The 26,777-nt window shown below is 48.1% G+C and overlaps 1 long non-coding RNA gene across 1 annotated transcript; it reads right to left on the bottom strand.

The window, feature by feature from the left end:
- Nucleotides 1-2,746: 2,746 nt before the first annotated feature.
- LOC142591104 (uncharacterized) lies at nucleotides 2,747-26,777 on the bottom strand. The gene is made up of 2 exons (XR_012830338.1): nucleotides 26,623-26,777; nucleotides 2,747-2,857 (listed from the first exon to the last, which is right to left on the bottom strand). It is a non-coding gene; the product is annotated as an uncharacterized LOC142591104 (long non-coding RNA).

Consider the following 26,777-nt stretch of genomic DNA (forward strand, 5'->3'; position numbering starts at 1 on the left):
GCAAGAGAAAAGTACAGTGTACACCACCGATGCGAAACTAACATACAATTTTAAAGGGCCGCGACGGAAAGCGCTTCTGTTGCGACTTCGGAACTCTTGGCCGTCGCGACCGAATGTTTCTGCTGCGACGTCAGAATTGGTGTCGTAACGTCGGAGTCGCTGTCAGGATATAAAGTTGTTGTTCCGACTTCAGAACTCTTGTTGTCGCGACAGAACGTTTCCGTTGCGACTTCATAACTATTGGCCTTCGCGACAGAATGCTTCTGTTGCGACATCAGAATTTCTGTCGTAACGTCAGAAATGTCACTCAATTAAGAAATGTCAAGAACTGCTGTCGTACAACAGAATTTCTGTAGTTGCGACAGGAATTCCTCTTGTCTTTTTCAACTGGGCACTACAGAAGCTTGTCGCATCGCACAATTTCAGTGCACTTCTGTTGTCATCATTGGGTACATGTTGCGACGATAGGTTTCCGTTGTGGAACAGTTCTCTGTAGTACAACAGAAGTTTGTCCATTACTTCAGGAACACTTCTGTTATGACAACTGGGGGCCTGTTGCAATGATACGTTTCTGTCGTACAACAACATTTTTCTGTAGTACACCAGAAGTTGGTCGCATTACTTCAGGAACACTTCTGTTGTGACAATTGGGGGCCTGTTGCCACAATAGGTTTCTGTAGTATTTCAACAGCTCTCTGTAGCACTACAGAAGTTTTTCGGGTTACTTCAGGAACATTTCTGTTGGGACAACAGGGTGCCTGTAGTGCTGACAAATTTTTCTGTAGTACTACAAGAATCTGTTGTAGAGCTTCAGCTTTCTGTTGTAGCAACAGACATACGACAGACTGTACTTCTGTAGTCACAACAAGAAATGTCTGTTGTACATCAGAAAAGTCTGTCGCTCCATCAGGAATCTGTAGTTACTACAGAAAAATCCTGTTGTACAACAGAAATTTCTGTAGTACTGAACACAACCTCTGTTGTCATTTTCAACTGGGTAGCGCAAGATTTCTATTGGCCAGGAGGCTGGAAAGAGGCCTAAACGCTTGTTCGATCATGCGACGCATGTCAGCAAGTTGGTGAACCCAATGGCAAGTGACAAAATTTCTCTCGGAGTGAGACAGGGCAAAATATAAATTTCCTTCGATAGCCTCAGCTGTGTCTGGCCTGCCCGAATGGCAGTTAAGAATTGCTTTGCAATCTATTTTTAGCTGTTTATTCTCTTTGAATGTGTCTTCTTTGAAAGCACTATTTGTGGAGGTCTGTATCCCGGGCTCTTTATCGGGTGCCTGTTTCGTGTTTAGTACAACAACCGCAATGTTGCTGTTGAGAGCACAGATGGGGTTAGAGCGCTTGTTTTCATGGAGTTTGGTCTGGCGTTGTGGAGAGCATTGGGAAGCTGCTCACTTTCACCGAATTCACTGGCGTTGATTTTTGGTCACTCCTTGAGCTTTCTCAGATCCAAACAAAGAAAAGACAAGCGGATGAAAAAGCGACAAAGCAACTTCCTTGGCCCCATCAAGGATGCCACTCAATCAGCACATCACATACGTCGAGACTCGTCCAGCAGCTCGACTTTGGGATGTATAATCTGGTGTCGGGGGTGCTATTGTGCCATACTACGAGTAACACGTGGCAACTACGAGGCGACGGGAGCTGCCATACTACATGCGCCAAGTGGCTACGACGAGGCGACGAGCGCTCCAACTTTTCCGCGAGGAATCAAGAATTCGAGGCACGGGAGGCGATTCAGGAAGCGCCCAGTCATCTCCGCGGCGCCTAGCGGTCTCCGCGAATTAAGAATTCGACGCAGGCGACGTCATCACTCTGCCCAGCCTGGTTCCTGCCGACGAGAACTCGCCCAAACTGGTTCCCGCCCTCGAGGGGTCGCCAAAGGGATTTAAGGGTGAACCGGCCCATTGTAAGAGGAAAGAGTCGCTTTCAGCCGCCCAGTCGGTATGATCTGAACGCAATCATTCACTATCTGTAAATATTGTATAAACTTTCTCCTTTCTTCTTCGTCTGCGGAATGAGTCCGTCTCTCGTCCTCCACCCCGAAGTCACAACAATGCCCACAATAACGAAAACAGAAGCCTGGCTGGCGCATACGCCCTACCCTATTTCATTGCAGAAAAAACTTTAACGATTGTGTTCATTATCTAATAAGTAAATACCATACTTCCACCTTAAAATTTTCTTCCATATTCACCAATTTAAAGTCGCAGCGCCGTACGTCTGCCATCCATGACGTATAGGAGGGACAACCGTGTGCCTACTCCCATCTACGATTCAGAAATGATCGGCTAGGTACCGTTCGCTGGAGCACTTATAGGAGACAGCCAAAATCAATCAAATTTGACACCAGCTTTTGTCTGTGAGATTAACACATGAATGTTTTCTTACTTTTTGTGTCCTGAATTATCGAAGACATTCTTTGTATATTTCAGCTGTACTGCGTAATATTACTTTGTCTGTCTGTGAATTTGTTTACCTATGCAGCACAAATGAAAGACTGTGGTCTTCGCAACTGCTGTACAGAGAGCACTATCATTTTCGTCTTTCCGAATTTCCTAAGCACAATGTTAAAGTTCAGTTAAGAATTTAGGAAATAACTAGGAACTCTGGCACAGCAATGTTTAGACATAGGAATGGACACGATTTATGTAGTGTAAGGACCCCGCAATATACTTCAGGCAACGAAAACTACACTCCGTGGCAGCACACCCACGCTTTGGCAGTTGTGTAACTTACGTTTCAACGAGGCGTTGGTAGAAAAAGCATGTTGCTCTTCCACAAGAATCGTTAAAATATACGTAGCTAGTGTTTGAAAGCTCAATTCCTTTATATATACAAGTATCTGGAAAACACAATGAAATTTGTTTTCTGTTAATCAGATTGCTTCAAATTTAGCCCTCATTTTAACAATAGATTTCAAGTATAACTTTTCCCCTAAGCTATAATCAATTCTATTAAATTGAAAAATAATAATGGGATTTAGAGCGCCGAACCCACGATCTTATTGTGGGACACGCCGTAGTGCGGAACGACGGATTGATTTGGATCAACTAGAGTTCTTTACCATGCATCCAATGCGTAGTACGTTAGTGTTTTTTTTCAAATTTCCCCGTTCGACATGCGTCTACCGCGGCCTGGATTTGATCCTACAACCTTGTGCTAGCAGCGCGCCACCATAGCCACATGGCAACCACAGCGGGTGATCAGTTGGGTGCCGCTAACGGATCTATGAATCAGAGGAAAACCAACCTAGCCTATGTAGCAGTCACCTATGACATGCTCCCAGGTCGTATAACGAGAATGCATGGCATTTAACGTGGCTCACAAAGCTCTTGAAGAAATTAGGAGAATTGGAAGTTCCTTTTGGTGAAAACAGTGATCGCACTCCTCTTCAGTATCTTGGAGTTATAAGAAATATTTACAAGAAGCGCTACATGGTGCGGAATCAACATATTTGCGCAAGCTTTACTCACGGGAAATACTAAGACTGCACATATTTCAGCAGAGACATGACATTCTCCGTACTAAGCAGAATTATATGTGAACAACAATGTCGCCATAATTTACATCGCATAAATAATAAACGGCCACCAGAGCTCTAGATTGCTGCCACCATAAATCTGAAACCCCTGAACTTAAAAAAAGAGATGGATTTATGGTTTACGGCCAAATTCTAGCTGTTATGACCATATAAAGAAGGAACACTTTCGCTAAGCGCTAGAACAGGCGATCACTACAGAAACCGAGATTTAGTATTTGTAATTTGACATGGTAATGAAACTGCCTCTACTGAATCCTATATTGCCTAGAAGAGTCAAGGAGCTAGAATTTCATGTTCATATCGCAGCAATGCTATGCAGCAAGATGGTTGCAATGCTTGTCACTTAAACCTACAAAAGATCGGGCTGTCCATAAAATAGGTGAAAAGGAAATAATGCCACCACATTGCATATGTAAAACATTGCACTGGGAAACATTCTGTAAAGAATGCATGCAACAATTTAAAGTAATATATCATGACTTGAAAACTAGGAATAATTTCGTGGTCCAAAATGATTTTTTCGGGTGAGAAACGTAACATCCTTACCAATGTACCGATTTGATTGCTTTCGGTAACGCTCCTTATTTGCTGGAAAAGAAATCTAATAATAAATGTAAACATTTATATGAAAGGTACTCAAAATTTGATATCACGACTCTCATCAGCGTGATTGTTTCGAAGTCTTCAGAAGCTGAACAACTCCTACATCCTGATTTGAAATTGCGTCACATTGGCTTTGGCGTGTCTAGAAGTAACAGAATCGAAGTTCATCGCTCTGAAAGTGACTGCAGACATTTCACGGCTACATTTATTATGGTTCTTAAGGAGAACTTGCTAATACAACAATGTGGTATTGGTTGCCTGTCGATTCCAGTTGAGCGTGAGTGCATTATTCTAGGCCAAACGTTCACTGATAATTTGAATCGTTAGAAGAATTAAGCAGACGTGCTTTTTGGGTTACAGTGATCAAACCAAGCATTCGCAAATAAGCAGCAGCCTCTCATTCTGCTTGAAGAGAAAAGTGCGCAGTGAGTGAGATGCCTCATTACCAAAGTCAAGAATACGCCAAGAACCCGGAAAAACCGATCGTAAAGAAAATAGTGTGTGTAAGGCTGACATACAATTGGACGACACGACGAACCATTGCGTAAAACATGCGCACGTTGATGTACAAGGCATACACATATAAAAACACAAGCAAGGCACTGAAATTATCATAGCAACTGGCATTAATCATGCAACTGATAATATTATTACAGGCGCTCAAAACAAACAGCTGCCATGAAAATTGCGACGCACCCTGACACTTCGCAGAAACTCGCCTCGCGTTTTTGGCAGTGCTGTGGAGCGAATAAATGAGCACGAGCAAATTCGCGTGCGTGTTCAAACTGGAACACTTCGTCACGTGTTTACAGATGCCCGCGTCCAGAGGGGAAAGTAAGAGCATGCTCTAAAGCAATGTACTACATGTTTCGCTTGCCAAAATTGAAAAGCGGTAATTACTTAGCGCTGTCGTAGCACAAGCAGTTACCAGAGAAGTTGGGAAACGATAGGGGTATCTCAACATTGGAGCAAATAGACGTAAATATACAATTGTGATCAAGTTTGTTATTTGTATCATTACGAAGCGGGCGTTTAAGAAAGTGAGAGTACATAACAAGACCTGTGAACCTGTGAACCATTTGCGCATGGTATTCGGCAATGGTCCCTAAAGAATAAACGGAAATAAAGCAAGAAATTCAAAAGAACTTTCCATAAGAGTAAAGGGTATTGCAATAAGAACAATTTCAAATTTAGTTGTAGATGGATGGATGCAAAACTTTAATAAGGTCCTGAGGTACGCTACTCAGCGCGCTGCTGGCCGCTCCCACGTTGGGACAGTCAGACCTTGCCCGACCGCCGCATCGTGGGCCCTCTGGACAGCCCATAGTTGCGCCCCGGCATCGGGGCTCTTGATAGCGGAAAGCCACTTGTCCTCATTGATTTGTTCCGTGCCTCGTAACGAGGGGCAACGCCAGAGCATGTGGTCTAGGCTAGCGATGTCATTGCAGTGCCTGCAAGAACTAGTGGCATAGGTGTCGGGATAAATTTTGTGGAATAAAGCCGGGTTGGGATATGAACCTGTTTCCAATAATCTGAGGGTCAATGCCTGCGCTCTATTTAACTTCTTGTGTGGAAGGGGAAAGTCTCTCCTGCCGAGATAAAAGTGCTGCGCAATTTCGTTGTATGTGGTCGGTTGATCTCTGTTCTCCACCACTGCGGGCCGGCGTTGGAGTTCTCCATGGTCGCGGAAAGCGAGACCTCGCGCCTTGGAGTGGGCCAGCTCGTTGAGGTTTGTTGGGCATCCCATGATGGATCCCATGTGAGCGGGGAACCACGTGAGAGTGTGGGTGGCGTTGCTTTTTCCTTCGAGGATGCGACAGGCTTCCTTACACACGGTGCCAACGCTGAAGGCGCGGATGGCTGCCCTGGAGTCGCTAAAGATATTGGCATGTCCGTCGTCCAGGAGGGCCAAGGCAATGGCCACTTGCTCGGCCGCATGCGACGACGTGCGTCGTACCGAAGCGGCGTTAACGGTCGAACCTCTGTGGTTGATTGAAACTACCGTGAAATTGTTGCTGTTTGCATACTGGGCCGCGTCAAGGAAGCAGCTGCCGCCAGGGAGTTCTGTTGCGCGGCGTAGGAGCGCTACCGCTCTGGCCTTCCTTCTTTCTACGTTGCGCTGGGGATGCATATTGCGCGGTGCGGGCGATATTATGATGTTATCTTTCTGCTCTTTCGGAAGGCCCTGGTAGGCATCTTCGACAGTGGCCGGGGGGACGCCCATCTCAGTTAGGAGGCGGCTGCCCGCCCTGGTGCCCGAGAGCCTAAGAATCTGTGCCCTTTCTTGTGCTTCTGAAATCTCTTCCAGGGTATTATGAATACCCAACTGCAGGAGTCGGTCGGTGCGTGTGTAGTTGGGTAGTCCGAGCGCGCTCTTGATCCCCCTCCTTATCATGGCATTTAGCTTGTCTCGCTCGGCCCTCTTCCAGACGTGCATGGCCGCTACGTACGTAAAATGGTACAACAAGAAAGCGTGGACTAGCCTTAACAGATTCTCTTCGCTCAGGCCTCTCCTTCTGTTAGCTACCCGCCTGATTACACCGATGACGCTATCCGTCTTTTTTGCTAGTTTTTGAATGGTGATTTTATTCGAGCCCGCCCCTTCGAGTGTCATTCCCAAGATTCGAATGGACGCGACTTTGGGAATGGGATCTCCGCAATTGGTGTAGAGATTATTGTCAATTTCAGAGGGGGGTTTCCAGTTCTGTGGCTTGCGGCCCTTTCTACTTGGGCTGTAGAGAAGGAGCTCCGATTTCTTTGGGGAGCACCGGAATCCCGTGTCGGTTAGAAAACGCTCTGTAGTGTCGACAGCTTCTTGGAGAGCGGCTTCGACTTGTCCGTCACTGCCACCCGCGCACCAGACAGCGATGTCGTCCACGTAGATTGTGTGACTGATGCCCTGGACCTTGCATAGATACCTTGAGAGGTCGACCATTGCGATGTTGAAGAGGAGTGGTGAGATGACTGACCCCTGGGGGGTGCCTCTTCTGCTCAGCTCCATTTTCTCCGATTCCAAATCTCCAGCCTTGAGGATGGCGCATCGTTTGTTCAAGACCTGACGAAGGCATGGAAGGACGAGCCCAGGTCGAGTTTGGAGATGGCGTCGAGAACGAACTCGTGACGGATGTTATCAAAGGCCTTCTCCAGGTCCAAACCAAGGATGGCTCTCGTGTCCCGAGTGCAGCGTTCCAGGATTTGGATCTTGATAAGCTTCATGGCGTCCTGGGTGGAGAGGCCTGGCCTGAAACCTATCATGTTGTGAGGGAAAAGGTCGTTGGTCTCGATATACTCGGCAGTTCTGTTATGGATGGCGTGCTCGGCCACCTTCCCTACACATGACGTCAGTGAGATTGGCCGGAGGTTGTCCAGGCTCGGCGGTTTACCGGGCTGTGGGATTAGTATGACCTTCGCCAACTTCCATTCTTCCGGTACAATTCCCTGCTCCCAAATCCCTGCTGACTGAACTGTCTTGTAGGTTTATATTAAAATAGGAAATGCAATTCATTTCTTAGAGCTGAGAACCACCATGTAGGTAACTGGCTATAAAGAATGATAAAAGCAAGAACTAAGCCGATCCGGCAGCCAGCAATCCATCTGTGATCAAAACCAGCGAAATTGTGTACACTACCGGCGGCTCACAATAAAGCAACTTTTTGAGGGTGCTGCACAAAATGGTTAACAATTGCGCTGAATAATGCATTAATTTTGTTCAGGGAATGAATGTTCCTGTGTTGCCTGCAGTAACATCGATTTTAAACAGCGTCACCTCAAAGACCATAGCATACGGACAGACCATCATTGGAGCGTAGTGTTAATAGGCCAGAAGTAGTAGGGAAGGGATGGGGATGATGAATGTCTAGAAGCTATAAAGAAGAATGCTCCAGGGAATTGCATCTTTGAAGTTAGAAGTAAAGTAACGGAGGGCGGCAAGCTTTCGTTGCAGTATCTTTGACAAAAGCGCTACCACTCAAAATCTAAGAACAGCATAGAATTTACCCCTAGGGATGCGTATACCCAGAACCTGAAAAAAAGGGTGACCGAATTTCGAGACTTCCAAATTCGCACGCAAAAAAATCCACCGTGTCAAAGAAGGTAAGAATGTCAACAGACTTGAACAAATGCCTTGTTTGCACTGTGGCTGAAGCAAGCCTCACCAATTCTGGCACAACCGCTCAAGTAGGACGCGTACCTTGTCGTCAGTCGTCAGAGCGATGGGTGAGGAGTTCAATTGAGACAGGGCTGTGTCGCACAAGGAAATTTAGCCCACGCTGCGAGTGGTGAATTGGTGACTGGAAACGCCCGGAATTGCCACGATGTAGTGACAGTGAAATCGGGGGCAAAGGCGGCGGATTGTGTGATCTGCCAACTTTAGCCTTTACTAAACAGACTCCATTGTTCAATGCCTTTGATGGTCATTGAAACCTTGGATGGAGTCAAGTACAAGAGGCAGTGCGCAAAGACATTGAGTGTGTAAGCAAATTATTTGGGTTTCAATACCTCCTAGGGGGGCGACGCAGAAGCTGCACTATAACACGCAGGACGCCGCTTGGCAGATGGTATGGCGAACAGAGAAAGACATCATGCACCACTGCAGCTTCACCGTGACTAACGATCTTCAGTCAAGTATGCGACTAGCAGGGACTTGATAGTATTTCTACCACAACCTTCAAAAGCGATGTAAGTGCTCCCGAAGGCGCATTTGCCAAAGTGGTACTATATATGTGATACTCTCATGGTCACATTCAAGGCTTATGCCTCAATGCACGAGAACACAAAACATTATATTATCCCTGTGAGGTCAACTTAAATGAACTTGTATGTGTGTGGCCTACGTAATACTGTGGAGAAAGATTTTGTCAAATGAGAGTGCTCAGAGATTCAAGTGCAAGAATATGCGACAAAGGCCGATGCTCAAATTGAAAGCCCCTACAAAGGCAATCTTCATAGCCACGCGTACCATAATTGACAGGAAGGCAAAATTCAGCCATTTATTTACGCGCCTAATGTGAGCCTTTTGTGTACTGTTCATCTTTTTCATCTGTGTATATTCATCATCATGACCAGCATCATTTTCCTGAGTGGGCAGCCCTGCTGAATAAAGCGTCGAGGTGGCAGCTGTGTCGGAAATCGTGGAGGTTGCTCAGGATCCTACGGCCCTTTACGAATTCGAGCTTTCGTGGAGCCTCTTTCAGGACGCCTCTTGGTCCGCCTTTCTGCCGCGAAGACACAAAAAAATCCACCATGACCCCACGCCGTCACCTTCTGCAGACAAGCTAGCCGATTCCTCGTGGACTGGCAACATTCGGCAGAGAGATCCAAGCATTTTCGCTGGCCTTTGTCTTGGCGATGCTAAAGACTGGCTGGCCAATCTTACCAAGCGGGTGTGTTTTGCCGCTGGTATGCTGCCACCAGTTAAACGAAGCATTGGCACTGACGTAGCCGATGCTTGGTTGGCGCATTGAAACAGAGGAACCTGTGGAACCCCTAACTTCATATGCGCCTCGAAGATACTATGCAGGGCGCCGCCACTCTTCCTTCCCTCTCTGTCGTTGGACCTCGCCCCTGCAGCCAGCCACCCGCCATCCTGACGAACAATCATAAAGCTGAATTGTGTAGTGTTTGAAGGGAAAGCTGCAGGCCTCGCACAGACTACATTTCCTCCAGAGCACCCGGTGATTACTTTATCAGTGTTAGTAGAAGGTATGCCTTTTCCAACAGTGATTAATACGGTAACTCCCACTTGTATTATTCACACTGATTTGTGTTTTCATCTACGCAACTTTACTTCAACTTTGAACGGAGCTCTTTCCCTGGTAGAACTTATCTTGTATATCGGCAATCGGCACAGTGAAAGTGCGAGCCGCCACCATACTCTGCTGCTTTCCTTATTCTATGGTGGTACTCTCTTCTACGTCTGCTTTCAACTCGTGCAAAGAATGGCTCGTTGACTTGAAAGGCAACGGCAATTCACACGATCTGCACCAATCGCGTCGTCGCTTATGAACTGATGCCGACTATGTCGTGCCGCCTGGTCACGAGCAAATTAGCAACTTCTTGTACTTAACTCTTATATAAACGATAGTGACATTCCAGTTGTGCCGTCAGCCTGTTGTCCTTTACAGCATTACCCAAGGATTACAGCAGTACGCACTCTTGTTCGTTTTATCAACAACACGGCCATTTCTGCTGTACTCAACATTACCAATGAGCCAATATTGTTTCTTAAATGCCCTGTTAACACTTGTGTCATGGACGCTTTAGCATGTCTCCTTACCTTGAATACTGATGGTACGCAACCACCTACAGCTATAAATGCGGCTTCTGCTTCAGTTCTTGCTGGTGCGATCGGCTCTAATCTAATAGAACAGCAGATGTAGAAGTTGAGGTCGTTGTCCAAGTATAAAGCCTCCTTCAACGCACATTCTCACTTTCCGGGGAAGACTTCTTGTACGGCTCACTTCATACAGAAACATATAACTTCCATAGTGTGCCGTCAGTCATATCGCATCTCTCCTGCTTAACGCCATATCATCGACAGCGACGTTGCCGATATGCGGAAACGATACATACTTTTCACTTTCTCATGCCCTTGGTCATCACCTGTCGCTCTGATGCGTAGGAAAGACAGGTCGTGTGATTTTGCGCAGACTATCCTGCTGTGAACAACATAACCCATGAAGACGTGCATCCAGTGCCCAGAATAAATGACGCGTTAAAAGAAATCACAAGGCGAGGAGTATTCACCAGCTTTGACCTATGGATCCGATCACAGGCAGATCACTATGCACGAAGCCGACAAGAAAAAAACTGCCTTTGCCATACCTCATGGACTTTACTTATTTAACGTAATGTCTTTATGCCTATGTAACGCTCCAGCAACATTTTATCGAATGGAGGAAGATGAGGAGGATGAAAAGAAAGGAAAGGTAGGGAGGTCAACGAGACGGACATCCGATTTGAGGGAATGAGTGACACTGTATTACAGAGTCTGATGTAGAAGACGTGCCTATGCTACCTCGACGACATAGTCATATTTTCGTCGACGTTCCCTCAGTACTTGCAGCCCTTCGCGTAGTTTTGACTTGTCTCTGAGCTGGTGGCCTTTAGATGAATATAGGAAAGTGCCACTTAAGCAACAAAACAGTTAAAGTACTCTGTCACCATGTGAGCAAGGACAAAATTCTGCCAGAGTTTCATAAAATTAACGCAGTCCTTCGCTTTCACAGGCATCAACGTGCCACAGACTAGCGTAGCTTCCTTGAATTAGCTTCGTACTTCCAGCGCGTCATACCTAACTTTGCCACCATTACGATGCCAATCCATGAACTCCTTCCTCCTGCAGCTCCCTACGTATGATGTGACAAATTCCGGACTGCGTTTGACACCCTGAAGCATGCTCTCACGTCATAACCAGTTCTTTGTCATTTCAGCTACTCCGCACGTACTTTATTACGTACTGACACCAGCAAGCACTGTAACGACGCTGTTTTTTTATGGACTGTCAGAAGCTACTCTGCTACCGGGGCTTAGCGGAGAGACGAGAACTAGGAGTCGGATTCCTGATTAATAAGAATATAGCTGGTAACATACAGGAATTCTATAGCATTAACGAGAGGGTGGAAGGTCTTGTTGTGAAACTTAGTAAGAGGTACTAATTGAAGGTCGTGCAGGTGTACGCCCCTACATCCAGTCATCATGACCAAGAAGTCGAAAGCTTCTATGAAGACGTCCAATCGGCGATGGGTAAAGTCAAAACAAAATACACTGTACTGATGGGCGACTTCAATGCCAAGGTTGGCAAGAAGCAGGCTGGAGACAAGGCATTGGAGGAATATGGCATAGGTACTAGGAATAGGAGGGGAGATTTATTAGTAGACTTTGCACAGCAGAATAATATGCGGATAATGAATACATTCTTCAGCAAGCGGGATAGACGAAAGTGGACGTGGAGGAGCCCGAATGGCGAGACTAAACATGAAATAGACTTTATACTCTGCGCTAACCCTGGCATCATACAAGATGTGGACGTGCTCAGCACATTGCGCTGCAGGGACCATAGGATGGTAAGGACTCGAATTAGCCTAGACTTGAGGAGAGAATGGTAGAAACTGGTACATAAGAAGCCGATCAATGAGTTAGTGCTAAAAGAAAAATAGAAGAATTCCGGATCAAGCTACAGAACAGGTATACGGCTTTAACTCAGGAAGAGGACCTTAGTGTTGGAGATATCAACGACAATCTTATGGGCATCATTAAAGGGAAGCTGAAACACTTTTCGAAAAAAAAAGAGTTCTCTGCTACATTTTACAGTTTTGAGTCCCCTGAACATGAATATCTGGTTCAAAAAGGGCGGAAGCAAACGCAAGCGGCTGTTTTTTTGTGAAAACGCGCACCTGCGCCTCAGGGCATCGCGCGAACACCGCTGTTGCCCGTGATTGGTCGGGGCCACTCTGACGTCATTCGCGGTAGTCGCGGGTCGGCGCCGCCGTTTCCGAGCGTAGCACGCTGTTCTGTTCTTGCTTCATAGCTGAGTTTTAAGCATCATGGAACGTTCTCGCTGTCTCGGACAGCTTGTATTTTCGCCGTACATGTTCAAACCGACAGCCGATACGGAAAACGATGGCGGCTACGGCGGCAACGACGATGTTGAGTGTGCCAACGGCGAGAGCGATGTGTGCACCTTCTCGCACGTTGGAAATCTTAGCTGGTGCGTATGTTTTTTTTTTCATGTAGCTGCACGGTCCAATGACGGGCGAAAAAATGCCCTAAAGTGTCACTGGGAACTTGCTGCTGGAAGAATGCCGAAGCACTAACTTCTCATTGGATTGTAAACACGGGTGCAATTCCGCGATGTCAAGCACCTCCCCGGTGCTTGTCTAAACTCCCGTGGTTTTTTGAGTGTTGATACACGATCGCGAACATAAGTGCCGCGTTTCAAAGCGCGCACATGCAGTGCTGCGAGGTACAGTCATGGAAGTTGCTTATCATACACGTCCAGAGATGGCCAGAGGTATTATTATATGTGCAATATTCATACCATGGTTCGACGACTTTGTGATTGTGGCTCGATCAAGAATCGGCATGCGTGCTCCATGCTAGTGTTGACATAAAGATATTAGGCAGTTTTAGCACCGCCGTGTGGTAAACACGATAACTGCAACCGTACGTCGAATGTCACTAGGCAAGCATATACTCCATTTCATACCTCAGGTGCAACGCTGTGGAAGCTACGCACGAAGTCCGGTCACCAAAATTTATTACTGCGAGCGTCTCCGTCTATGCTTCGCAGCGTGCCAGCGGCGTTTGCTCGCGCGAGCATGCACGTGAAGCTGCCGCGACGGGCTGCAATTAAAAAATGCCAAAAAGAAAATCGATTTTAAAAGAACGTGTTAGCAGCCGTATAAGTACACGGATTGTTTCTATGAGTAAGTTCATTTTTTTTCATTCAGAACTCAGCTTATATATGAAAAATTTTCTCAAAAATCGGGTCAGGAAACACATAACTTTTTCTAAGTGCGAACGCAGCCACTGCAAGAAGTATCTCAAGCCTCCACAGCGTTGCAGTTGATGTATGAAACGGAGTATAGCAACGCTAGCAACAACGCGTTTCCGCATTTGTCGTAAGGCTATCCGGCTATCGCGGAATTGGTCCGAGCACAGCACAGTTGATTTCGTCGGCACGAACTTATCTCTCCTCACTGTACGGACCCACTGCGCTGCAAGCTTCTTGTCCTTCGGGAACCTGTGAAACACCACATCGTCTCGCCCGCCTGTGTTCGCGCAGCCGAATGCTGCACAGAACGAGGGCATGTTGGGCGCCCTTGGCTGTAGGCACTCACGCCGCACAGAAGGAAAGAACAGTTTACGAAAATCGCAAAAGAAAACAAACGTGAGCGGCGGCGGCGGCAGATCTCTCGTAGCATCGTTCAGTAAAGCGCAGGACGGAAAGAGGCATGTGAGCACATGCCAGCACGCCGGTCGGCAGCTCGGTTCCCGCGAATGACGTCATTCTCGCCGGTTCTCTCCTCTGGAAACCACCTCACCCGGCTCTCCGGGAAGCGATGGGGGCGTGCCCGCGGGGGTGATTTAGAAAGCGATTTCCGCCCCTTATATTAACAAAACGAAGAAGAAAAATTCGGAACCGTAAATTATTAGGTCTGTTCTTCCCAATCCCAGCAATTCATGGAAATTGAAAACCGTTTCAGCTTCCCTTTAAGGAGTGTTCAATAGAAGTCCTTGGTAACTCCGTAAGACAGGATGCCAGTAAGCTAACGCAGGAGACGAAAGATCTGATCAAAAAACGCCAATGTATGAAAGCCTCCAACCCTACAGCTAGAATAGAACTGGCAGAACTTTCGCGATGTTAATGAACAAGCGTGAGACAGCTGACATAAGGAAGTATAATATGGAGAGAATTGAACATGCTCTCAGGAACGGAGGACGCCTAAAAGCAGTGAAGAAGAAACTAGGAATAGGCAAGAATCATATGGTCACGTGGAAGTGACGGTGAAGAAAGCAGCAATACGGTCGAATACTAAACTAGCTTTTATTGGGCGAACCTGTGCCCACAAAAACAGGCTACACTTATAGCACAACGATAGCGGCGAACACGGTCAGCGATCGTCGGAAATCTGATCTGCGGGTCAAGCGCGTCGGCTTTTATAGAGCAGTCGTCGAATGTTCCAGCCTAATCGTTCGGACCCGTGTGCCTTCCACAAAGTTCTGCACCATTCGCGTCATGTGATGAAATCAGATAACATAAGGTTCGCCGACAGCAGACAGCTGATAGAAGCATCGATAACTTTCCAGAAACTTCGGATACATGCAGGCGCGTCCTACGTTGTGCGATTACATTTGTTAGGCGGCGAAACGTGGTTGCCCGATAAAGATAAGTACACGTGCCAATATGTGTGGGTTAAAAGACATATCCGGCAATATTATTACTAATATGGATGAGATAGTTCAAGTGGCCGAGGAGTTCTATAGAGATTTATACCAGTGGCACCCACGGCGATAATGAAAGAGAGAATAGTCTAGAAGAATTGGAAATCCCACAAGTAACGCCGGAAGAAGTAAAGAAAGCCTTGGGAGCTATGCAAAGGGGGAAGGCCGCTGGGGAGGATCAGGTAACAGCAGATTTCTTGAAGGATGGTGGGCAGATTCTTCTAGAAAAACTGGCCACCCTGTATACGCAATGCGTCATGACTCCGAGCGTACCGGAATCTTGGAAGAACGCTAACATAATCCTAATCTATAAGAAAGGGGACGCCAAAGACTTGAAAAATTATAGACCGATCAGCTTACTGTCCGTTGCCTACTAAGTACTCACTATGGTAATCGCAAATCGAATCAGGAACACCTTAGACTCCTGTCAACCAAAGGACCCGGCTGGATTCCGTAAAGGCTACTAAACAATAGACCATATTCACACTATCAGTCAGGTGATAGACAATTGTGCGGAATATAGCCAACCCTTATATATAGCTTTAATTGATTACGAGAAAGCGTTTGATTCAGTCAAAACCTCAGCAGTCATGGAGGCATTACGGAATAAGGGCGCAGACGAGCCGTATGTAAAAAATACTGAAAGATATATATAGCGGCTTCACAGGCACCGTAGTCCTCCATAAAGACAGCAACGAAATCCCAATAAGGAAAGGCGTCAGGCAAAGAGATACGATCTCTCCAGTGCTATTCACAGCGTGTTTACAGGAGGTATTCAGAGACCTGGAATGGGAAGAATTGGGGATAAGAGTTAATGGAGAATACCTTAGTAACTTGAGATTCGCTGATGATATTGCCTTGCTTAGTAACTCAGGGGAGAAATTGCAATGCATGTTCACTAACCTGGAGAGGTAAATTAGAAGGGTGGGTCTAAAAATTAATCTGCGGAAAACTAAAGTAATGTTTAACAGTCTCGGAACAGAATTGCAGTTTACGATAGGTAGCAAGGCACTGGAAGTTGGAAACGAATACATCTACTTAGGACAGGTAGTGACCGCGGATCCGGATCATGAGACTGAAATAATCAGAAGAATAAGAATGGGCTGGGGTGCGTTTGGCAGGCATTCTCCGATCATGAACAGCAGGTTGCCATTATCCTTCAAGAGAAAAGTTTATAACAGCTGTGTCTTACCGATACTCACCTATGGGGCAGAAACCTGGAGGCTTACGAAAAGAGTTCAAATGAAATTGAGGACGACGCAACGAGATATGGAATGAAGAATGACGGGTCTAACGTTAAGGGATAAGAAAATAGCAGATTGGGTGAGGGAACAAACGGGAGTTAATGACATCCTAGTTGAAATCAAGAAAAAGAAATGGGGGGGGGCATGGGCAGGACATGTAATGAGGAGGAAAGATAACCGATGATCATTAGGGTTACGAACTGGATTCCTAGGGAAGGGAAAAGTAGCAGGGGACGGCAGAAAGTGAGGTGGGCGCATGAGATTAAGTTTGTAGGGACAGCATGGACACGATTAGTACATGACCGGGGTAGTTGAAGTATGGGAAAGGCCTTTGGCTTGCAGTGGGCGTAACCAGGCTGATGATGATGATGATGATGATATGGACCTGTATGGACCGCTACGTATATCAGCGGGCAGTAACCGGTGGGTAGTCACAGCTACAGACGAGTTGACACGCTACGCTGAAACAGCCGCACAACCTTTAGGGCCTGCAATGCACTTTGGTGCCTTTTTTGTAAGACACCTTTTACGCAGCCCCACATGTTCTTTTATAGGTTCGTTGCAAGACATACTGTCGAATCTCTTCGTGCGTCGAATGCCATCCATAAGACGACTTCCAGCTTCCGTCCTCATACTAATAGCCTCACAGAGCGTTGCAATCGCACGCTGTCCGACATCATATCACTGTATATCAAGCAAGGCAACACCAATTCGGATGTCATTCTGCCCTTCTTGACTTCGGCATACAACATCACCGTCCAATGCATTTAGCGCGTTGTACGGCGTTGCATGCTGAGTATATAGTACTCACCATCTTTCCCATTGTACGGCCGCTAACAGACATCTCTCCTCAGCGTAGCTTTTTTGGCGTCCTGTTGCCCACATAGACATAAGTGTGCGGCTGTTTGTTTTCCGTACAGCCACGTGTCACCACTACGTCCACGTCAACGCCATCGCCAGTCTTCAAGACCGCAAAACATGCTATAAAGCATCCCGCCATACCGTTTCACTGCACACTGGATACGAAGTGTCGCTGCTGACGCCCATTCGATTCTATGAATCATGCAAGAACTAGCGATCCCGTTTTATCCAGTTCTACGGTACAAAAACAAACATCGCCAGTTATCGATCGTATCACTTCTATTCTCCAGCCTTCCAACTGCCGTTACCGTGCGGTAGAGGTCGCACATGCTCCACATTGAAATCCTTTCATGTGGCATTCGCCACCATAAAGAGCGGCCAGGATAACCGATTCCGCGCGTGGGTGAAAAAGTGCGAGCATTACTGAATATTTGTCCTCCTCATTAGTATATAATCTGCCTCACAGCAACCGTCGTTCTCTTCAGCACGCGGCTGTGCTTAACAAAGTGTCTGGCTAACAGCTGCCGTGCAATTTAAATAACAGTGTTGCAATGAGAAAACCCATCAGAAATATGTAATGTTTGTTGTATTTATCAATACAATTTGATGGTTTGCCTAAACAGTACAATTGGGACATCTTCGATTAAGAAGCAACAGTGTCTAGGATACGAATTCAATATAGCCACCACTTACTGGTTACTGATCTGTTTTTACAACATAAGAATGTCCTTATTGAAGAAAAGCATTCGGCAATAAAATACCCAGAGAAGCAGTTAAGGACATGCATTGACGAGCGATGAGGAATAGAGTTTGTTGAAAGTTCGGCTTGTCCGTGCCCCTTACGAAGTCTTGCGTGTAGTTCCGCGATTTACACTTATTTCCTCGAAGTATGAACCAACTCGCCCAGCAACAAGACTTATTGCCTTCGCAAATATATATCGCATATATAATATTGCGAGAGGTACTGGGATCGTTACCTGGAACCTCCACCACGTGGGACATAGCAGATAACACTATCTTTAATACGTCCCGAAGACGTGGCGGACCAGTCACACTACAGGCACAGATCAATCTCAAGATGAATCCCCACAAGCGATGATGACGAAGAACCCGATGTGATGATAATCGTGTGCAGACGATGAAGAGGTGCATAAAAATGGTGTCAATGCCTTCGCACACAATTTCTATGCACAACTGGTTCAGAGCGGAGCGAGACAAGCTCAACGCCCTCATACGCAAAGTGGTCAAGAGGACTCTCGGGCGACCCATCAGTGCCCATACCTAGGATCTCCTCAAGCGGGGAGTGCGTAACACTGCCGACGAAATCGCCGAAGCCCAAGAACGCGCGTAACTCACTCGCCTGAGCACCACAGTGGCAGGTAAACACATTCTCGAAGAGCTGGGTTACAGCCCTGCGGGATTCTCGATGGCCAGTACCCCGATCCCTAGGTGCATTCGAGACAAGTTGGAAGTGGTCCCTCTGCCCCAAAACCTACATCCCGTCCATAACGAGGGCAGAAGCAAGGGCAGAGCAGCAGCCATCCTCGACCAAATCAAGCAACGAGATATTAGAGGAAGCTTCGTCGACGGCGCGGAGTACAGCGATGGGAAGACCTTTGCCATTGTTGGGGTCGAATCCAGCGGCAAGATTTCCAATAGCGCCTCCATTCGCACTTCAGACCCCGCAGTCGCCGAGCAAGCCGCCATCTCCCTCGCCCTGCTAGACGGTCGTGGGTCGGAGATATATAGCGATTCGAAAACGGCAGTTAGGGCTTTTCAGAAGGGTTGCATTGCCAAGCAAGCTGCTCGCGTTCTTAGCAGCTCGAGTCGATATGCTCTCACACATAATTCAATCCACTGGTTTCCCGCTCACGTAGGGTCAGTCGAGGGTGCTCCCCCGAACCTCAATGAGTCTGCTCATGAGGCTGCGCGTGACCTCACCGACCGCGCTTCCTCTGCAAGAAGCACCGACTCCCCTCCTCCCTACTGCCACAGGGACGCTCCCGCTACTCACAACGAGATTAATAAATTCTTATACATGCCTAGAAGGGTCTTTCCACCCCCTCACCCCAAGTTGAATACGGCGCAAGCCGTTTTGCTTGGACTTCTATAGAGCAGCACGTAACCTTGTCTGTCCGTTCTCCACGAGGCTTACCCGGACGTGTATCGCGACGGCGCCTGCCCCTCCGGCGGACAGACCTCAACTCTAGCGCACATGCTCTGGGAGTGCGGGTCGACATACCCGAAGTTAATCAAGGAGGGGTGGGACTCGCTTCTGCGGAGCCCCGCTCTAGAAAAGCAAATCCTGGCTGTCCGGCATGCCCGCGGCCGGGCCGGTGGGGTAAACCTGCCTGTCCGGACGTGGGACTAGCCGGGTGCGCGACGAGTTCGCGCCCTCGCCGGACCTGCATTGAAGTTTCTTCACTCACTCGCTCGCCCTTGCTGTGATTTGTGAGAGAGCTCGGGTTGTGCGCTGCAGCTAGGCTGCTTTCTATCTGCTGTTCCTCGCCTTCAATTGAACATCATTACATTCTGTGGTGGTACTGGAATCCCTCGAGTCACCCTGGAGTTCCGCAATCGTACGTTTCCCACCGTCACCATGACTGATGCGACGTACGCACCGACTGTACCCATGGCTGCCCCTGTCACTTGCGCCGGCGTTCTCCGTAAGGGCGACCCGGCCATCTTTTGCGGGACGGGAGAACATGACGTTGAAGAGTGGCTGTCCTCTTATGAACGTGTAAGCGCTCACAATGAGTGGGACAGCCAGTCTAAACTAAATAACGTCATATTTTACCTTGCCGATGTGGCAAATATCTGGTGTAAGAACCACGAATCTGACATTTCGAGTTAGTCCGCATTCAAGACACATTTCGACGAAGTGTTTGGCCGTCCCGCTGTCCGCAAGCTGCACGCCGAAAAGCGTCTACAACAGCGTGCACAGCAACCGGGCGAGAGCATCCCCAGCTATATCGAGGACGTCTTGGATTTTTGCAGCCGTGTTAATCCAACGATGGGGTAGGACGAGAAGATCAACCATATTCTGAAGGGTATTGAGAACGACGCGTTTCAAATGCTGCTGGCCAAGAGCCCAACCAGCGTCGCCGTACTCTTCAACCTTTGTCAGAGTTTCGAAGGATTGCGTTGCCAACGTAACATCGCCTCCCAAAACGTTCCACAGGCTGACTCGGTCTCGGCCATAGCACTTGCCGCTGGCCATACCGATCCTTCTGCTCTCGTCCTTCAGCTCAAGGATTTCATTCGCGAGGGAGTGGCCCGCCAGCTGTCACTGCTCCCTCCCACCCAGGAGCCTGCCCAAATAATGTCTCCGGCCGTGCAACAAGCTATCTGTGCCCAAATATCTGACGCACTTGCCCCCGTTCGCCCGCCAGCTCCTATGACGGCACCGCTTTCCTATGTTGAATACCCGCCTCTATTCACATCTCCGACGGCACCGCTCTCTTGTGCCGACTTCCCGTCGCCGGTCACACCTCCGCCGCTCAACTATGCTGCCGCTGTCACACGGCCATCCCCCTTCCACGTCACATTCCGTCCCACTACCAAAGCACCGGGTACCCCTTGGTCCCGTTCCACGACAGTCACTCCAGCTTCTTCGTCGAGGCGACACGTGGGGCACGTGAGACCAAAGCTCATTTGCTTCACCTGTGGCATTGCTGGACACGTTCCGCGCTTTTGTTGTGATAATATCCTCGAACCGTGACGCCTTCGACCAGTTTCTCTACGCGCCACAACCTGCCGCCGAAATACGCTGCAACGATGCTGCTGACTCGCCGCTGAGACCCTTCGACCGCGACTGCCGTTCAAACAGTGGCCGTTCTCGTTCACCACGTCGACGGTGGTCTACTGCCGAGGCAAATTGACTAGCGCAGTTCCGGAGGCAAGACCTGCAAACTCATCGAACTTTCTAAGGCCTCAATTTTCACCGCAGAAAGTCATTGACATTCATGTGGACGGAGCATCCGCCTAAGCGCTTATCGATACCGGGGACGTCGTTTCCGTCATCCACGAAAATCTTTGTCGCAAGCTGAAAAAAGTCACGACCTCTCCATCTGGCATTCCACTCTGCACTGCTAGCGCGCGACGCACTCATCCTACAGTTGTATGCACAGCCCGTGTAGTCATCCAATACATTTTGTACATCATCCAGTTTTTTGTATTGCCATCCTGTTCTCATGATATCATCCTCGGGTTGGACTTGCGGTCGCGTCATAGTGTCATAATCGATTGTTTTCGCGCGGAACTGACCCTTTGGCTGCTAAGTGACAAGGTCTTCGTTGATGATGATACTGATCTACCACCGGATACGTCGGTGCTTGTGACCACGTCGTGCACTGCCGTGCCAGACTCAACTGTGGCGTTTACGCCATCTGACAGGCTTGCTCACCACATGGACTTATTTCTCCCTTTCGCCGTCCTCACTTTTAGGTCTGAATTTGCTTTCATACCCATATGTAATCCGCACCTGTATCTAGTGACCATACTGCGCGGTGAGACCTTAGGATTTGTGAAAGCTGTCACGTGTGTTGAAGACCTTCCCTTTCATGATGGCGCCACCCGTCTACAACTGGACGCCATAACTTCCGTCTCCTCAACACCACCATTACCAGCTTTCGGCAACGCCATCGCCGCAGACCTTTCGCCATCTCATCGCACTAAACTTCTTGCTCTATTGAACAACTTCGTTTCTTCGTTCGACTGCAACAAACCATCCTTGGGTCGCACGACAAGTGTCTCTCATACTATCGACACCGTTGCCCATGCCCCCTTGCGACAGCGTGCGTATCGCGTGTTCGCAGAAGAGCACCGAGTTATCACAGAAGAAGTGGACGACATCCCGCACTGCGGCGTCATTCAGCCTTCTCAAAGCTCTTGGTCGTCGCCTGCCATTCTAGTGCGGAAAAAAGATGGCACCGTTTGGTTTCGTATCGATTATCGCCGCCTAAACACGATCACTAGAAAAGACGTCTACACACTGCCTAGGATCGACGATGCTCTTGACTGTCTGCAAGGTGTCGAATACGTCTTCGTCTTTAGATGTCCGGTGCGGCTATTGGCAGGTTCGCATGGCTGAGGCTGACCGCCCAAAGAGAGCTTTCATCACTCCGGATGGCCTGTGCGAGTTTAACGTTATGCCTTTCGGGCTTTGCAATGCTCCCGCTACCTTCGAGCGCATGATTGATACCATACTTCGCGGACACAAGTGGAAGACTTGTTTATGTTACCTGGATGACACTGTTCTCTCAGAGAATTTTCCGACACATCCCTTCCGTCGGCATGACATCCTTACGTGTCTCACTTCAGCTCGCCTACAGCTCAACCTAAAAAGTGCCGATTGCTGCCCGAAAATGAACTGTTTTTGGTCACTTTCTCTCGAAGGACGGCGTCATTCCTTATCTCGATTAGCTTCGCGCATTCGACGAGTTTCTGAATCCCACATCTATCAAGACCCTGCGAAGTTTCATAGGCCTTGTTCTTATTTTCGACGCTTCGTGCGGGACTTCGCCTTTATTATCGCACCCTTGACGAAGCTGCTTACCGCAAGCAAAGGCATTTTGGCGTGGTCATCAGCATGGGATGAAGCCTTTGACAAGTTACGCGAGTTGTTTACTTCCTCGCCGATTCTTCGCCATTACGAGCCATACTGTGCCAACAGAGATTCACACCGGCGCCAGTGGGGTCGGCCCTTGTGCGGTCTTGGCCCAACGGAAAGCCACGAATGAAGAATACGTCGTGGCTTATGCCAACCGTACCCTTAAAAAAGCTGAGATGATTTACTCGGTTACAGAGAAGGAGTGCTGAGCCATCATTTGGGCATTGGCCATGTTTAGTCGTTATCTCTACGGCCGTCATTTCAGCATCGTAACTGACCATCACGCCCTTTGTTGGCTCTCCTCCTTGAAAGACCCGTCAGGCAACCTGGGACATTGGGCGCTTCGCCTAAAGGAAAACGAAATTCGAGTCGTATACCGCTCTGGTCGAAAGCATTCCGACGAGACGCGCTCTCCCGCTCGCGTATGACACCTGATAGGGCTTCTCTTTCCGATCCTTTTCCGACCTCAGACCCATCACTACTGACAGCTATTGACATGTCCTCCGTGCAAGGCAAGGCCCCATCGCTCGCCTTGCTGCCCGACTACTTTGTCGCTCCATCGGTCGTTCCTTCAGCGCGAACGTTACGCCGTCAAGCCGCCCACTTTGCCGTGCGAGCCAACACCCTCTACCACCGCCGCCATATGCCTGACGGTCGGAAATGGCTCCCGGCTATCCCACGTCACATGCGCTCCGATATGTGCGCCTACTTCCACGCTGACCCTCAAAGCGCCCACGCCGGCGGCCTAAAGACCTTCACAAGGCAGCGTCAACGATATTATAGGCGTGGAATGTATCGGTTTGTGCAGCGGTACGTTCGATCATGCACCACCTGCCAGCAAAGCAAAACTCCCCCACTGCGCCCTACTGGCCCACTACAGCCGCTACCGTGCCCTGCTCGACCGTTCGACCACATAGGCATCGACTATGGCTTGCAGCCATCCAGAGGATGTGGAGCCCGCTGGATTGTTTTTGGCGTCAATCGCCTGGCGCACTACGCCGAGACGCCGGCTCTCCCCGCCGTGACTGCGCGCAAAGTTGCGATGTTCATTCTTCGCAGCCTCGTCCTTCGCCACGGTGCTCCTAGAGAGCAACTCAGCGATAAGATTGTGTCTTCTTGTCAGAAGCGATACAATTCCTCCTTCGTGAGTGCCGGATCATTCACCCGAAGTCGACCGCGTATCACCCCCAAACGAACGGTCTCGCGGAGCGCTTCAACCGAACACTGGGCGACGTGTTGAGGATGTACGTTTCCTCCGACCACACTAATTGGGAGACCGTACTCCCGCTCGTTACTTTCGCTTATAATGCCGCGAGACAAGCGAGCACCGGTTTTTCACGTTTTTCTTCTTGTAAGGGCGTGAGCCGTCATGTCCTCTGGATACTATCCTGCCCTACCGACCTGACGCTTCCGAGTGCACAACTATTTCAGACGTCGCCCGATACGCTGAACATTGCTGCCAGATGGTTCGTTCGTTCACCAGCGAGGACCAGCGGCGTCAGAAGACAAGACGCGACAGTCATCAGCACACGCCTAGGTTCTCAGCTGGATCCCTTGTTTGGCTATGGATACCGACTCACATGCCTGGCCTTTCTTCTAAGCCACTCGCACGTTACCACGGTCCGTACCGGATCATCGATGCCTCCTCCCCTGTAAATTTAATCGTTAAGCCTGTCACACCATCGCCGGACCTTCGTTGCGGAGGTCGCGAGACAGTGCACGTTAGCCGGCTGAAGCCTTATTTCGATCATCTCATCATCTCTGCACCCTGAGTCGCCAGGATGGCTCAGTTTCACAGCCGGTGCCAATTTACTTAAGCACACGTGCCTCTTGTTTCGGATAGCTGCTCAGAGACGACGACGACGACGACGACCCGGGCTGTGATTTACGAGAGGGCTCGGGCGGTGCGCTGCTGCTAGGCTGCTGTTCCTCGCCTTCAAATAAACATAATTACAATATATATATATTATATTGGCCGCAACACATTACCGAATTTAGACTGCATTATCTCCACATATAGACATCTATAGTACATACTTCTATATGTTATAATCAGCTACACATATTGATCGTGATGCTGCCATCACGAGCTCGACGCTGGTGCAGCGGTGCCTTATAACTGGTGGACGGTGCTTTTCGTTCCCTAAGATCTCTGGCGTGTTCTCACTGGGGTTCCGCACGGACCACCGCATAACAGCACCAGCCATTCTCGCTGTAGCGAATCCAAGCACACCCGATGCCGTCGCTGCAGTGCAGCCTTTGCCTTCCGTCGTGACCATCAACAGCCGCTAGCGCGAGCCTCGAGTCTTCGCTCATCCAGGCGCGGATGACGTTGAGGACTGGCTCCAAAACTATGACCTCGTAAACGACCTAAATAAGTGGCACAGTTCACAAAAGTTACGGAACGTCGCGTTCTACCTGTCAGATCTCGCGAAAATCTTGTCTTGGAATCATGAGCCAGATCTTCCTGACTGGGCGCCGTTCACGGAACGGCTTCGGCCGATTTTTGGTGCCCCTGCTTTTCGCGCTGATATCGCGAAGCAGAAGCTCGGTGAGCGCATCCAATTCGCTAAGGAGCCGCACACCTCATGCATTGAAGATGTGATATCATTGTACAAGCGTGTGAACGCCACTATGTCCCAGAGCAACAGAATACGTCGGATTATTAAAGACATAAATACGTCGCCTTCAACGGCCTTGCTACGCAAAATGCTGCTAGTATTCAGTAAGTGATGACCGCTTGCCAGCAACTTGAGGAGCTCCAGTACCTTTGGCTATAGGATATTTGTGAGAGAATGTTCCTTCTTACAAAAAAAGCCGGAAAAATGAATGGATAGGGAGGCATCAACTCTCTTCTAGGCATCGAGCGAGACACGATAATTAGTTAATATGTCATAATTTATTCACTTCACCAGAAGATACAAAAACCATAGAAATTGTTTGCTGCTAGGCGTAGTCGGCGAATGCAGTGCATTACCAGTCCTTTACATTTGATTGCCTAACTCAATAGAGTCATTGCCTAAATTGCTTATATGGTGATGCGTAGATCAGTATGATCCAATACTCGCTCTTTTTTTCTATTTGTGTAGACTGAGCCATTCGAAATAATTGCATCTTTTTTGACAGCTTTGATCGCATACCGGCTTGCTTTCACTGAATCATGCCACTATGCCTGAATTAAACAATAAAATAAACATTACTGGAGTGCTACGTTGAATAATACTACAAGAGATAATAATAATACTACATAGAGATAATTATACACATAGTAATAATACTTGGAAAATTTTGCATTTTCAATTTTCAAATTACGAGAAGCGGCACATCACCAGTGAATCAGAAATAAATAAAAGCCACAAATTAATAAGGGGGGGGGCGTTCTTTTATTTATATGTGCAACAAAGATCCCCTTTACTTCTATGTTATTTGATTGCTATCATGTACAGTCGTTTTTCCGTAATTATTTACAGCTACGCTCAGTTTACGAAGTAAAATACAGGCAAGCGGCGAGACATAATTGTGACTCCCTATCAGAAGCCAGTAATCAAGAACATGTCTGTGTGGCCATCCTTTGTTGCGAAGCACTATTGAGAACGGAAGAGACTTTTGTGGCGCATTCCCTTGACGTAGAGCATTATTAGCTCAGTACGATGAAAACATATCGCTTGTAATAGGGACGCCACTCTAGAAACAAAATACCACGACAAAAACACAGCCCTGCATGCTTGATGCCTATACTCGCTCCTGTGCATTTTCCAAGCATGATGACTAAAAATGCAATCATGGGTACGAGTGATACTCACCGCATTCTTCACAGGGCACGCAAATTCCATGCCTATTCCTACACGTTCCGCTCACGCAGACGCAGGGACGTTTTCTTAGTTTATTACTAGGTTTATAATAATAATAACTGCACCATTGAGGTAGCACTTCAGGGCATAGGCGTTCGGATTTTATA

Source organism: Dermacentor variabilis, chromosome 8, assembly GCF_050947875.1.
Source record: "Dermacentor variabilis isolate Ectoservices chromosome 8, ASM5094787v1, whole genome shotgun sequence".
NCBI lineage: Eukaryota > Metazoa > Arthropoda > Arachnida > Ixodida > Ixodidae > Dermacentor > Dermacentor variabilis.